Source organism: Miscanthus floridulus, chromosome 8 (assembly GCF_019320115.1).
Source record: "Miscanthus floridulus cultivar M001 chromosome 8, ASM1932011v1, whole genome shotgun sequence".
Lineage (NCBI taxonomy): Eukaryota > Viridiplantae > Streptophyta > Magnoliopsida > Poales > Poaceae > Miscanthus > Miscanthus floridulus.
In genome coordinates, this window is record NC_089587.1 from 87,988,401 (window position 1) to 88,003,591 (window position 15,191).

Consider the following 15,191-nt stretch of genomic DNA (forward strand, 5'->3'; position numbering starts at 1 on the left):
CTTTTCATGATGAGGCTTTAGTTGGTAAGCATGTATGATAAGTGAACCTTTGATTTGTTAGAAGAACGACTAAAAATGCTTTATGATAATTACTTGTAACTATACCGCGAAGGAAAGTTGTATTCAAGTTGTTAATTTTACATCCATCATCGAGCATCAGGTTTTATATCTCACATCATGTTAAACATGGCATTGTTACTACGTGTAGTGAACGAAGGTGAGCACGTGGTAGTTAATCAAGTTGTGGAAGAAGTTAATCCGTCTGTGGAGGTTGGAATTGAGATAGGTGGAATGACTCTGGAACCTAACTTTTCCGTCAACGAAGGCAAGCCCCGAATGCATTTAAACCTACCTTGTGATTTACAAATTGATTTTGCTTTTGCTTTTCTTTACTGCATTAAGTGATTAGGAATTAAGTGAAAACCTAATTGGTGCATTACCAACCTTGTTTTTCCATATCTACCTTATTACCAGTTTTAATTCATATACACCAATGACATGTTGAAGAAATTTGACATGGACAAGGCCAAGCCCATCAAGAGACCTATGCCAACCAATAGACATCTCGATCTTGATCAAGGAGGAAAGGACATCGATCAAAAGGTATATCGCTCCATGATTGGATCCCTCCTTTACATTTGTGCATCTAGGCCCGATACTATGCTTAGCGTGTGCATGTGTGCAAGATTTCAAGCTAATCCAAAAGAATGTCATTTGATGGCTGTTAAGAGAATTTTTTGGTATTTAGTGCACACTCCTAATCTTGGCTTGTGGTATCCTAAGGGCTCCACTTTTGAGTTACTTAGCTATTCCGATTCAGATTATGCCGGTTGTAAAGTAAATCGAAAGAGCACCACTAGGACTTACCAATTTATTTGTAGATCTTTGGTGTCTTGGAGCTCTAAGAAGCAAAACACTATTGCTTTGTCCACCACTGAGGCCGAGTATGTGGTGGCTGGTTCTTGCTGTGCCCAACTACTTTAGATGAAGCAAACTCTCAAAGACTTTGGTTGTGAGCTAACCAAGATTCCTATTTTGTGTGACAACAAGAGTGCCATTAAGTTGGCAAACAACCCCATAAACCACTCTCAAACAAAGCACATAGACATCTAGTATCACTTTTGGAGAGACCATAAAGCCAAAGGAGATATCGCAATTCATCATGTGAGCACCGAAAAGCAACTTGCCGATATCTTCACAAAGCCCTTAGATGAGTCAAGATTTTGTGCTTTGAGGAGTGAGCTAAATATCATTGATTCTCATAACGTGGCTTAATGTCTTGCACATACTTTGATTGATCTAGATAGGAGAAAACATTTGTGAAAATATTGAGTGATACTTTCAAAATCTACTTTATAGTTTTCATGTGTGACTATTGCTTTGTGGTGGTTGAATGAAAACTAGTCACACCCGAAAATGTTAGTGTCCATCATATTTTTGCCCCACATAGCGTGGTAAGTTCAAGTTTGGGGTTTTTCAGTTTCTTTGTGTTGGAAGTCCTAACGTAGGTCAGAACTCCCGACGGCCAGGGGTCTCGGCTCGTGCCAAAACTCCCGACATGGATCTGGACAACGTTGTTTTGATCGCATTTTGACTGCGCCAGAAGTCTTAACCTAGGTTAAAACATTTTCACTCGGCTAGGCCCATTACCGCTCAGTGATTTCTGCTCCCACCTACCCATCCTTGACTCCATCGCCCCCACTCTCGCACAGCCCCACCGCCGCCGCTCCTGTCCGCCACTCCGGTCAGCACTCCCGGTGGCTAGTGACCCCGACACCTCCGGCGGCTACCTCTAGCGACCCTCCTCCTCCTCATCCATCTCTAGAAGTCCTGGCACTGCCCTGCTCTTCTCCTTCTCTAGTTCAACCACGTCGTCCTACGGTGGTGTGGATTCTGTTTGTGGAGGTGCTCGTGCTCGTGGATTTGCTTTGTAGAGGCTACTCTCACTACGGATTTCATGCTTCTTCGCTCTCCTCCCTAGCCTTCAAGGTACTACCATGGTGCCCTAACCCTAATGTTAATGTACCTTGTGATTTGCCTCTATTCTTCTTCTGTTTCTCCTCCTCTACCTTCCTTGTGTGGATGCATGTCTCGATGTGGCATCTCGTGAACGGATTTGTGACCTCACGCATTAGGAGTCCCAATCCTAGCTGGAAGTCCCAACCGTCGGGACTTCTGGCTCCGGCCGGGACTTCTAACCCCAAGGTCTCCCATCCATTCTTGCTACTCCATGTCTAGATGTTTGTTCCCTTCTCTTGCCTTGGTTCTTAGTTTTGCTTCGTGTTTTTCGCAGCCATGGACGGCGCCAGTCACTCGCGCCACCAAGAGAAGCGATCAAAGCACAACCAAGACCGCGCTGCTGCCCCTAGACCTCTGGCCACACCAAGGTAGTGTGTACCCATACTGGTGCTGGAGGTTCTCGTGCTGTCCGTCGGCATGATGGTCACGGATCATCTTCTGTAGCTTCTTCTCATCAAGCTCGTGCCTATGTTGGTGATGATCCAATTGTTGATGAAGAAGAAGCTCTTGAGCATGCTGGCCGCACCATTGATGTCTGCCTATTCGCACCCCATGTCATAGCCCAGACTTCGTCAGTGAGCTCGTTCCTTTCATGGGAGATCTTCCAGTCATGCAGGAGCCCGTGATGGCTCCTAATCCTTGTGGTGGCTGGACACCTCCTCTATCAGTTGACTACCATCACCGAGTCTAGGACATCAAGTCCATGAGAGGCAAAAACTTCTATGCTGAGGATGAGAAGGATCTATGGCTTGAGTATCGTTTCTGGCACCCCTTTCACTTTGATTTCTATGATTCCATCCTTTATCGCAAGTTTCTGAAGAAGAAGGAGCCACCGGTCCTTCAGATGAAATGCATTAATGCCTATTCTCTTGGTTTGTTCACAGAGCTTGAGCTAGAGCAGATGGTTCATGATATACGCTCAATGGGGCTATCCTACCTAATGGAGTTTTGGAAGCATTGGAACAATGAGATCATCTATCAGTTTTATGCTTCCTATCACCATGAGAAAGACCCTACCGGTGCCATTGACATTATCCATTGGACCACATACAAGGTGTATTTCATTACCTTCTCTTGCCTTCTTGGTTTGGGTCACACCAACTGCACTGCACCTGAGCTTACTGAGTATGAGGATGTGGCTTTGGAGGTGTATCAGCACATGTACCTTGATGGATATCCAGCCAATGGATAGACCGTGTATCTGAAGCCCTACTACTATGTTATGAACAACATCCTATGATAGATCTTGTATCCAAAGTGTGGTGACTCCACTTTCCTTCGCGATAACTCTCAGAAGGTGCTTCAGCGCTTTAGTGATGATTTTCAACAATTCTCCATCAGTCGCTACATTTGGAACAAGCTTCATGATACTAGTGAGGATCCTATGAGGCACCTTCCATATACCCCCTACATTATGCATGTGATTGAGTAAGTATCAGGCATCCTATTCCCCATAGATTCCCAGCACAAGCTCCTCAAGATTTCCAACAAGACTTCTATCACAGCTGCAAGGGACCTGAAGAAGAAAGCTAATGCAGCCAAAGGCAAAGGCAAAGGTGCTTCAGGTTCTCGCTCTCACCATGGTGCTTCACCTCTTGCTGCTTCTCGCTCTTCTAGTGCTGAGCCACTCTCTTCTGACTCCTCTAATAAGAAGCCCAACAAGTTCAAGTTTCTCATGACCTACATGTTTGGACAGTGTTGTGCTAGTGCTCAATGTAAGCATGACATGCAAGAGAGGCTCTATCATTTGGAGCAGCGGGCTAGTATTGAGTCTTCTCCTCTACCGCCGTTTGTGCCTCCCCGTGATCCTTTGGCTCTTTATGATGAGGCTTGTGCGGCATATGAGGACGATGCTTCTTCTCACCATCAATGTAAGAGCACGGCCACTCCCAAAGATGAGGACTACATCCAGGAAGATGACGGTGATGATGGCGATGACGATGACGGTGATGGTGGCAATGATAGTGATGACACAGACTACGAGGACAAGTAGTTATTTTTCTTCATGTGGCCTACCCCTTTTGGCACTTGTTGACAAAGGGGGAGTGTTAGGCTTTGATCTATCATGTAAAAAGTTAGTTGGTCACTTAGTTTCGAGGCTTTAAAACTTTTAGCTTGTATGAACTATATCGTGTGGTGGCTGGTATGTGATGGACAACTAATATGTGTTTGTGATGGATGATTGTAGGACAAGTAATGGTTATCTATCTATCTTATTAGCTTGTGCTTGTCTCTACTTGCGATAGTGGATGTTATTTTCGATGGCCATGTGTTGCTTCAAGTTTCTACTTTGAATTCTTGGCCATCACATTCTCTTTTACTCATTGTGTGAATATAACATGTCATATTGCATCTCTTTTCATGGATATATATTTGTTCACACATACTTGTTGCACCCCATAGATTGCAAAATTTAGGGGGAGCTTTTGCCTTGATATATGCAAATCATGTATAGATTATTCTAATTGAAATTCAAATTCATGCATACATCAAGGGAGAGCTCTTCATAAATTTTGGGGTTCAAAAGCTTTAAATTCTTTCATTCTTATAAAAGCCTAAGTTGGTTGTCATCAATTACCAAAAAGGGGGAGATTGAAAGTGCATTTGCCCCCTATGTGGGTTTTGGTGTATTGATGACATCCAAATTAGGGACTAATGTGATTTTAATGAGATATGTCACAGCTATTAGTCCCATGAAAGATTTAAAGAGTTGATAAAGATGAAATGGTATCCCTCAATTCTTGAAGTTGTAAAGGCGGACGAACTCAAAGCGCTCTCCAAGGGTTTTATATTTTGTTTTGAGTTTAGGATCCGCCGCACTATAAAAGAGGGATGCAAACTTAGTTGGTTTGAGGAAGATAGAGTGCTCAAGCATAAAAATAAAATCAAAAGACAGACACTCTAGCACTTCACGAGCACGTAGAATAGTTTTTGGTGACTTTTGGTGTTGGAAGTCCCGACCGTCAAAAGTCACGACTCACGCCGGAAGTCTTAACGCCCAGTCACTTAGTCTGCGCGATGACCATGGCTGTCGGAAGTCCCGACCTAAGTTGGGAGTCCCAGCACCTAGACTTTAGCTAGCCAGCTGACTGCGCCCATCGAAAGTCTCGACATTCGTCGGGAGTCTCGACCATCGGAAGTCCCAACGTAAGTCGGAAGTTCTAATATTGACCAGCTCGTGCGATCTTTGACCTTGCATGAACAGTGTTTTCTTTATAGGTCGAAAGTCCTAAGATCTGCGTCAGAACTTCCAATGTAGATCTGAATGGTTAGATTTCTACTATGAGTATAAATAGCCCTCTAGGCATTGTTTAGATCCTTTCAGGTGTGCCTTAGGAAGTTTGTACCGGTTCGATTCCACCGCCGCAAGGGAAGGAATCAACTAGTGGAAGGAGGAGAATGAGTTGGAAAAGACTTCAGCAAGAGTGGCCTTCATGGTCCTCTAGAGCTGACCTTCGCTGGGTCACTCGCAGCCCCCTCAACGGAGAGTAGGACTCGACGGAGTCTGAACTTCGATAAAACAAATATTATGTCTCGATCTCCCTTTACTTTTGATATTTGTGATATTTGTGTATTGCTTGAGCTTGTCTATAGGTTACCAGTAGTGGTCTGCAACATGGATTGAAAAGAGCAATCAATCAGAGCAAGTCGAGGGCTGACCGAGCAGAACCCGTGTATACCTGACGCGTCCGGTATTGATACCGGACACGTCCGATATTCCTCCCCAGCGCCCAATTTATTTATTCTCTGTTCTAATCTCTGTGTTGCAGGGTTATAGCTCCTAGATATATTCTATATACCTTGTTTACTCTGTTGACTAACTCGTGAGTGGTTTATTTCTCTGATTTGGAGTTTCCAAGTAATTGAAAACTCCAACACTAATTGTTTCCACATTTTGAAGGGTTGAATTTTTAGAAACACCTATTCACCCCCCTCTAGGCGGCATCCTTGGTCCTTTCAATTGCTATCAGAGCAAGGACTCACTAAAAGCTTCACAGCCATGAGAAAAAGATGTCAATGCCTAATGAGTCAGAGCCAGTGCTTCTCCAAAATGATGGTTCAAACTTTCACAGTGAGAAAAGGATGTCGACGCCTAACGAGTTAGAGCCAGTGCTTCTCCAAAATGATGGTTCAAACTTTCTATCTTGGTCGATTCATGTACTCAATGCTTTTTGGGCTATTAGTCCTCTTGTTGAGCATATTGTGGATGTAAGCATCTTTCTTCCCATAGTTGATTGGAACAACTACAAAAATATTCTAAAAGAGGAAGAGAGATGCATGCAACTCAATGATCAAGCAATTAATGTCATGTTGAGTATATTGAGTGCAGAGGTTCTAGATGAGGCAATCTTCAATGGACAAACACCTCCTGAGAGTGCTCATCTCATTTGGACTAGACTTGTTGATTTGTATGGAAAGTCCAAATGTGATGAGGCATATGAGTATGAGTCAATGGAAGACATGTTCATGATACCTGTGTGGGCGTAGCACTAAGATTGCAAGGGTCTTTTTCTGTACCAATCTAAAATATATGTGGAGCTTAGGAGGCACACAAAAGAATAAATATGTATATGTGGCACACAAGTCAGTAACAGATAGCAATGTTGAATAAATGTCTAGAGCACTTGTCCTAGTTGCAGGGATATACGTGTTCCTAGCACCAGTTGTGATGAACAAGGGAGTGAAACAAGTATGAAAGGTAGCAACGGAAATATGGACAAGTCAAAAGGCACCACAAACAATAGAGCTATTGAGTGTTCCTTATGTGTTCCTTTTCTCTTCTCTTCTCTTCTCTTTTACTATTTTTTCTTTTCTTTTTTGTCCAAACTTTTTTTTTGCTTTTGCTTTTTTGATATTTTTTTCTCAGCAAGGAGCACACAAGAATAAACCACAAAAAAATTGAGCTCAATTGGATAAAAGTTGTGGACTATAGAAAATCAAGATTGTGCTCAGAAAACCATGCCAAAACTTGTGGGCCCAGAAACTCAATTTTCCTGATCGAATTTCACAAATCTAATTTTTGCGAATCTAGCTTTTTTGGGATGAAATAGATCAAAAAATTTCTTGCATTCTCCATAGATATAAAATTCGCCCTGTTTCGAGTTTGGATGCAAAAGTTATGACTGTTTTATGGAAGGCAGTCCGAATCAGGGTTTTAGTGGACACAAGATGCAAACTGATGGTGATATGGGATGGCGACAGGTGGACGGATCAACACAAACTAGTAAAGAATACAATCTCAACCAGCAACAAGACCTTGACCTAGGACATAAACTCAACACGGCGGACTCTGAAACTGAATCACGCAAAGGCTATGGCGCGGATGGTTATAGGACAAGAAACAAATATGGCGTTGGACTATGGGACGAAAGCGAAAAAACTCAAACTAAGGTTAAATTGTGAACTTGAAGGTATACCTGAAGCTCTAATTACCACTTGATGTGGACGGGGTTCCCGATCTTCCATTAGGTTCTAGATAACTATCGATTTGGTTGGAGAGCGACACACCGATCCGACTTCATATCACAAAGACATGAACCCTATAACCTTAGCACCACGTCTCCTCAGGTTATCAACCATGTCACAATCAGGTTGACCTTGCCACGAAGGCTAATCCTGCTACAAATCGAAGAACACAAGCATTAACAAGATAAAACACAACTCTAGTGAAGTGACAATTGTGGATGTATGATTAAGCTCTCGAATGTAGGGTTTCACAAACCGATAACGACGACTGTTCAAAGACAGATTGATCTAAAGCAAAACCCAAAACCTTACGAGGGCGATGGCTACTGATTATAAGGTGTTAGGGTTGTCACACCCCCTGGACGCACCCTCCTAATGGGCTCAATGACGATACATGGCCCAACGGACCAAAGACAGTGACACAGCACTCTGACAGATTCTGGACGCTGACTTGTTTCGATGATTTCGGTTGCCTCCGATGGAGATTGGACCTCAAACCAACGCCTTGGTTAGATTATTGAATTAGCTTTCCATCCATATGTGGATCGGGGTTCGTATGTGACATGGGCGTCTGTTTTACTATAGACTGCTCCTGGAGCCCGAGATGGACTCGAACTTCACATGGATTGGGCCTCCAACCTGGCTTGGATGCCCTTGCTTGCCTTCTAAGGTGGTAGCCAAGGAGGAGGATGTCCTTGGGCATCTCTAAGGTGTTGTCCATCTCCTTGGGGCGTGCTCCAAATTGGTATAGGGTCCCAAGGGTGAATATCAGGCCCACAACGACACAACTTTTGGCATAAACAGCGGCAACTTGTCATGATGGTTTGGAGGCCATGCCAACGTGATCTTGAGGTCAAACCAGATCCATTTCAAAGCTTATCAAATAAGCTTTCCATCAAGTGCTCATCGACCTCAAACACACTCCGGATGAAGGAGTTATGGCCTTCCCAATGAAGTAGCGTCGTGCTACCAGCGAAGCGAATGTTTAACTTTGATGGACCTGCACTTTGAGATCGGACTTTTTCATGGCATATCCATTCTCTATCATCATCACCATTACTCCTAAGCACATTTGAAATAGCAATATTAGATAGTAATAAATTCTTAGTTTTATCATTATGCAAATATAGGTACAAGCTCACCTTGTCTTTATCTTTCATGGGCGTATCCATAGGTGTCATGTCCTCATCATCCTTCCCTTCTTGACAACAAACCGTCATCGGTTTGAGCTTAGCTGGAGGATAGGTTGTAGGTAGTAGCCAAAATTGTTCCACTTGAAATTTAACCTGCTTCTTTATAACAAAACTTGGGGATCTCGACATGACATGGTTATAGCTATTGCAGCCCTCTAGTTGAACAACAAAAGGAGATTTCAGATTTGAACAAATATAGACACGATGCACCATATACTCTTTACAATTATATTTTCTAATAAAATGATATGTACAAGTAGACAACCATGGCACTTCAGCACATTTAAGTTTCTCTTCCAAACTACTAAATGCACACAGAGTATCAAACTCAATATAACCCAAAGTATTTAGAGAAGACAATAATTTTAGCTCATCTTTTTCAGCGTTAATGGGAAGCAATTTCTTATTGACAACATAGGAATTTTATTCCAAAACAAAATAATCATTTTTATGCACTGGTTGTGGCACATGAATAATCATACCACTATCACACAACTCTTCTTTATCACAAAGATTAGTAGAACATTCATCATGTGACAAAGGTAAATCAATAGAAGCTTCTAGTATATAATTATTAGCATCATTGGTGGGAAAATTCAGCATATCAAGAGAGCTCTTACCTGAGATATTTACCTATTCTTTCTCTATCACCTTGTCCTCAGGCTCCAAAGTGGGTGTGGGAGGTGGTGGTGGTGAAGATGCTACTGCAGCAGAAGCGGCCACTTGCCTGCTTATCGTGGTCTCGACCTTCGCAAATGCTCGCTCCACCCATGCCAATACCTGGTTGGTGAGGTTGTCTCTAATGTTGCTTTTCTTCTTTTGCTGATATCCCTGCAATTCTTTTTCTGCAAGCATAGCAAGCTAGAGCAAATGGTTGACAATATAAAACTCTTTATGAAAAACAATATCATGTATGCCATGCCTCAAACCACCGTAAAAGCGAATGATTTTATCTTCCGTGTCTTCTACTTCCCACAACATATTGCACACTTTTGAAACTCTATATAGTATTCCTGGACAGACATATTACCTTGCTCTAAGTGCATCAATTTCTTACGCAAATCATGTTTATAAGAAAAAGGAATAAAATGATCACGCATTGCTTCTTTTAGTCTATCCCATGATTGAGGTTGTTGATGCAAATTGCCTAGTTCTCGCCACTAGAATTGAGCTAACCCTTGAATTCACTAGTGGCATGTTTAACTCTATGTATCTAAGGAACTAGGTGGGAATTAAACTCTTGTTCTACAACCATCTCCCAATCAAAATATCCTTCTCCATCATAAGATCCAAAATAGGATGGTAAGGTCAATTTACCTCTCATACCTTGATGATTATAGTCTATATGTGATGGTTGATTGTTCTTCATTTGGTCCATCCTTGTAAACTTCTGGTCCATGATTTCCTGCAATTTAGTCTTAAACAGAAACTCGTTGTTTGATATTGTTAGAAATCAAAATAAATGCCTATCAACGGTTATGTGTTGGTGGAAACACGCTCTCACATGCCTTACTAAATTCTTACAAGTGTTCTTACCAAAGCAAAACAGTGGACGGTGCAACCGGCGGCTGGTTCGTGATACCTGTGAGGGCATAGCACCAAGATTGCAAGGGTCTTTTTCTGTACCGATCCGAAGTATATGTGGAGCCTGGGAGGCACACAAAAGAACAAATATGTATATGTGGCACACAAGTCAGTAACAGACAGCAATGTTGAATAAATGTCCAGAGCACTTGTCCTAGTTGTTGGCCTATATGTGTTCCTAGCACCAGTTGTGATGAACAAGGGAGTGAAGCAAGTATGAAAGAAATACGGACAAAGCAAAAGGCACCACAAATAATAGAGCCATTGAGTGTTCCTTATGTGTTCCTTTTCTCTTCTCGTCTCTTTTCTTTTAATATTTTTTCTTTTCTTTTTTCTGTCCAAACTTTTTTTTTGCTTTTGCTCTTTTGATATTTTTTCTCAATAAGGAGCACACAAGAATAAACCACAAAAAATTTGAGCTCAATTGGATAAAAGAAGAGGCCTATAGAAAATCAGGATTGTGCTCAGAAAAGCATGCCAAAACTTGTGGGCCCAGAAACTCAATTTTCCTGATCGAATTTCACAAATCTAATTTTTGCGAACCCAGACTTGCTGGGATGAAACAGATCTAAAATTTTCTGGCATTCTCCGTAGATATAAAATTCGCCCTGTTTTAAGTTCGGATACAAAAGTTGTGACTGTTTTATGGAAGGCAGTTTGAATCTGAGTTTTAGTGGACACAAAATGCAAACTGATGGTGATACGGGATGGCGGCAGGTGGAGGGATCAACACAAACTAGTAAAGAACAATTTAAACCAGCAACAAGACCTTGACCTAGGACATAAAATCAATACGGCGGACTCCGAAACTGAATCATGCAAAGGCTATGGCGCGGATGGTTATAGATTAGAAAACAAATATGGCGTTGGACTATGGGACGAAAGCGAAAACACTCAGACTAAGGTTAAGATGCGAACTTAATGGTATACATGAAGCTCTAATTACCACTTGATGGGGACGGGGTTCCCAATCTTCCGTCAGGTTCTAGATAACTATTGATTTGGTCGGAGAGCGACACGCCGATCCGGCTTCAGATCACAAAGACATGAACCCTGCAACCTTAGCACCACGTCTCCTCTGGTTATCAACCGTGTCACAATCCAGTTGACCTCGCCATGAAGGCTAATCCCTGCTGCAAATCGAAGAACACAAGCAAGAATAAGATAAAATGCAACTCTAGTGAAGTGACAATTGTGGATGTATGATTAAGCTCTCGAATGTGGGGTTTCACAAACCGATAACGGTGATTGTTTAAAGATAGATTGATCTAAAGCAAAACCCAAAACCTAATGAGGACGACGGCTACTGATTATAAGGTGTTAGGGTCATCACACCCCCTGGACGCGCCCCCTAATGGACTTAATGACGATACATGGCCTAACGGACCAAAGATGGTGACGCAGCACCCTAACAGATTCTGGACGCTGACTTGTTTCGATGATTCCCGTTGCCTCAAATGGAATTTGGACCTCAAACCAACGTCATTGGTTATCTTATTGAATTAGCTTTTCATCCATTTGTGGATCGGAGTCCGTATGTGACCTAGACGTCCGTTTTACTATAGGCTGCTCCTAGAGCCCGAGATGGACTCGAACTTCATATGGATTGGGCCTCCAACCTGGCTTGGACGCCCTTGCTTGCCTTCTAAGGTGGTAGCCAAGGAGGAGGACGTCCTTGGGCATCTCTAAGGTGTTGTCCATCTCCTTGGGGCGTGCTCCAACTTGGTCCAGGGTCCCAAGGGTGAATATCAGGCCCACGACGACACAACTTTCGGCATAAACAGTGGTAACTTGTCGTGATGGTTTGGAGGCCATGCCAATGTGATCTTGAGGTCAAACCAGATCTATTTGAAAACTTATCAAATAAGCTTTCCATCAAGTGCTCATCGACCTCAAACTCACTCCGGATAAAGGAGTTATGGCCTTCCCAATGAAGTAGCATCGTGTTGTCGACGAACCGAATGTTCAACTTTGATGGACCTGCACTTTGAGATCGGTCTTGTTCATGGCATATCCATTCTCTATCGTCGTCACCATTGCTCCTAAGCACATTTGAAATAGCAATATTAGGTAGTTACAAATTCTTAGTTTTATCATTATGTAAACATAGGTACGAGCTCACCTTATCTTTAATTTTCATGGGTGTATCCATAGGTGTCATGTCCTCATCAGTAGTGGTAGTCTCTAGAGTATCTAAGCAGAGCATGACGATAAGGCCACTCCTAATCGCTTGACTTTAATTATACACATGGTCTATATATATGGGGGGGGGGGGGGGGGGGGGGGAAGCCAAACCAAACACGTTCACTGAATGAAGAATACTAATGATAATTTGCCAGAGAGGAAAAAAAGGCATCGTGTAGGTATGTCATCGCTTTTGGTTTGCTCGCTCTAAGAAAGTCCGCAAATTCTAGTTATGTGAATGGTTTGCTCGCTCTAAGAAAGTCTGCAAATTCTAGTTATGTGAAAAGGACAAGGTACTTATGGAGTGGAGCATTGTCACGTCACAAATCAAGACTGCCATTAACCTAGAAGAGTAGAAGCTCATATGAAAATCTGCAAATGGTGTGGAGAATTTTGACGCCAAAGCACAACTACTTCCAAATTCCAACATGCTTAAAAGTATCAGACAAAGATATCTCATGGACTTAAACTACATAGGTAGTTCAGATTTCAGATTAGCATAGCAAAAGCAACATCTCAAAAGCATGAAAGCATATAACCAGCTGACTTCAGGACAAAACATCACCCAGAGAACAGAGAAACAAGAAAGGATACTGAGTTTGCGTAATCTCTAAATAAATCTCCATAGTTCAAGCATGATTTGTGATGCCTCGTAGCAGTCAGTCACCACAATAATATATATCTGAACACCATAATCAGCCATGTATATATGGGCGCAACACTAGGTTATAATCCAACCCTCTCTCGAAGCTCATCAACAATTGAAGGATAACGCTGCACCAACTGAACAAAACCTTTGGTTAAGACTTAAGACAGCCTTCTTGAAATTTTCCTCAGCTAAAAAGAAGTCGATGCACTTGCTCTTCAACTCCAGGAAGCTGTACATCTGAGACTAAGGTAGTGCCAACAGTGTCGACAGACACACCATCCAACAATCTCTGCGCACAAATGAGCTTCAGTCGGTCCAATGCATATCGGTCTGCCGCGGCTAGTAGATGCTGCGTCATCTCAAAGGGAGAGTCCCGAAGTTCATCGTCTCTAGGCAAGGCATCCGTGTACATAAACCGAAGCATGACTCTGTTGTTGGAGCAATGTCATAGAGGGTGATGTTTGACATAGTAGACTCGGCCATGGAACCGAGGAGCTCAGCTTTGAAGACGGGTGAACGGGCAGCAAGCACTGCTTGGTGTGCATGGAATGTCTCGTTGTCAATTGTGAATGAGATGTCGGTCCCATCCGTGCTATCTAGCAGCATACCAAAATGTTTTCCAATGTCTGAGGCCGGCGCATGAAGGGAGCCGTCACGGATGACCATGATGGAGCATACCAAAGTGATGTATCCGTCGTCTGTCAAGAAGCGCTCCTCCAGAACAGCCCGTGAAACGCATCTGCAGCCCCAGCTAGAAGCAGCAGCAGCATCGTCGTGGACCGGCAGGCGAGAAACAAGTGCCGTGTCATATCATGGCTCGCCGTTCTTGTCCATTAAAATGACATCGAATATGATTTTCATACTACGTGTGCTGGAGCTGGATCTGGTCAGCAGATAGAAGAAGATAGAGATGTACTCGCCTTTGTCAGACTCGTGTTCCCCGTATGGACAGCAGCCGAACTTCCACAGGTACCCGCCAGCAGAGAAGGTGTGGGAGAAGACTTCATAGCCAATGGCAAGGTGCTTGGTGTCCTCATATTTTAGCTTGAATTCGTGGGAAGCAGAAGCAATAGTTCGCCCGGCCTCCAGCATTGGCGTGCGGCCTCGCTTGCTCACTGCATGCATAATTGGCGAGTAAATTGAGTAACTACCAACCCCTTGCCTGCTACTGTTGCTGACCTCTGGAATCCGAATTCCAGATCTTGGAACTTGGATCTTCTATTCAACACCTTTGACAACCATGCTGTCCAAGTCATCTCTAGTGTTCAACCTATCCATAGTGACCAGCTTGACATTCTAAGATGGATTCCTTCCAAGAGTGGGCAGTGCACAACAAAAAATGCTTACAGGAGCCTGAGTTTGCAGCTGCAGGTTCAGCTTCCTCTACAGGGATCAAGAAGCATTCATCCTCAAGCATACCAGATTTTACAGAGGGCATGGAAAATGAAGGACCTGTCTCCTCTCATCAAGGCCTTTACCTGGAGACTCATCAGAAGAGCCCTTGGCACCGCAGAAAGAGCAGCAAGGTATTCTACTCACATTGACAACCATTGTGCCTCTTGTGGCGCACTTGAAAATGATGTTCATCTCTTCTTCCACTGCCACCTTCCCAGGGCAGTTTGGTTTTCTTCTAACCCTGCCATTAGAACTGATAACCTTCCGCAGGAAAATGATGGGGCGCAATTAACTCTATCTGCTCTCATCTCCAACTCTACCTTTGACTCCTTACTTCAGAAGATCCTCATAACTTTGTGGTATCTATGGAAGGCGAGAAATGATACTCGTTTCCTGTCAAGGACAGTGAGCCCAAGGGTAGGAGGACCTCGGCTACGTAGATCGTAGCCGCTGTCCGTGGTGGCCGGCCGGGTTATCCCCCCTTGCCGCCGTTCCTCGTCGGTGGGTTATACCCCCAGCCGCCGGCTTAGATAGAAGAGAGGGAGAGAGATTAGATGGTAATTCTTTCTTAATTGCCAAGTGTCTGGATACAAGATATGTATAGCCTCCGGCTCAACCAAAAGGAGTAACAAAGTCCACTAATTAAGGACTAACCAAAATAGCTAATATATTTCCTACTTTCCCTCCTAGCCACTGCTGGA

At 43.2% G+C, this 15,191-nt stretch overlaps 1 pseudogene; it reads right to left on the reverse strand.

Moving 5' to 3' along the window:
* Positions 1–13,172: 13,172 nt before the first annotated feature.
* On the reverse strand, positions 13,173–14,646 carry LOC136469540 (BTB/POZ and MATH domain-containing protein 2-like; annotated as a pseudogene).
* Between the last annotated feature and the right edge of the window lie 545 nt (positions 14,647–15,191).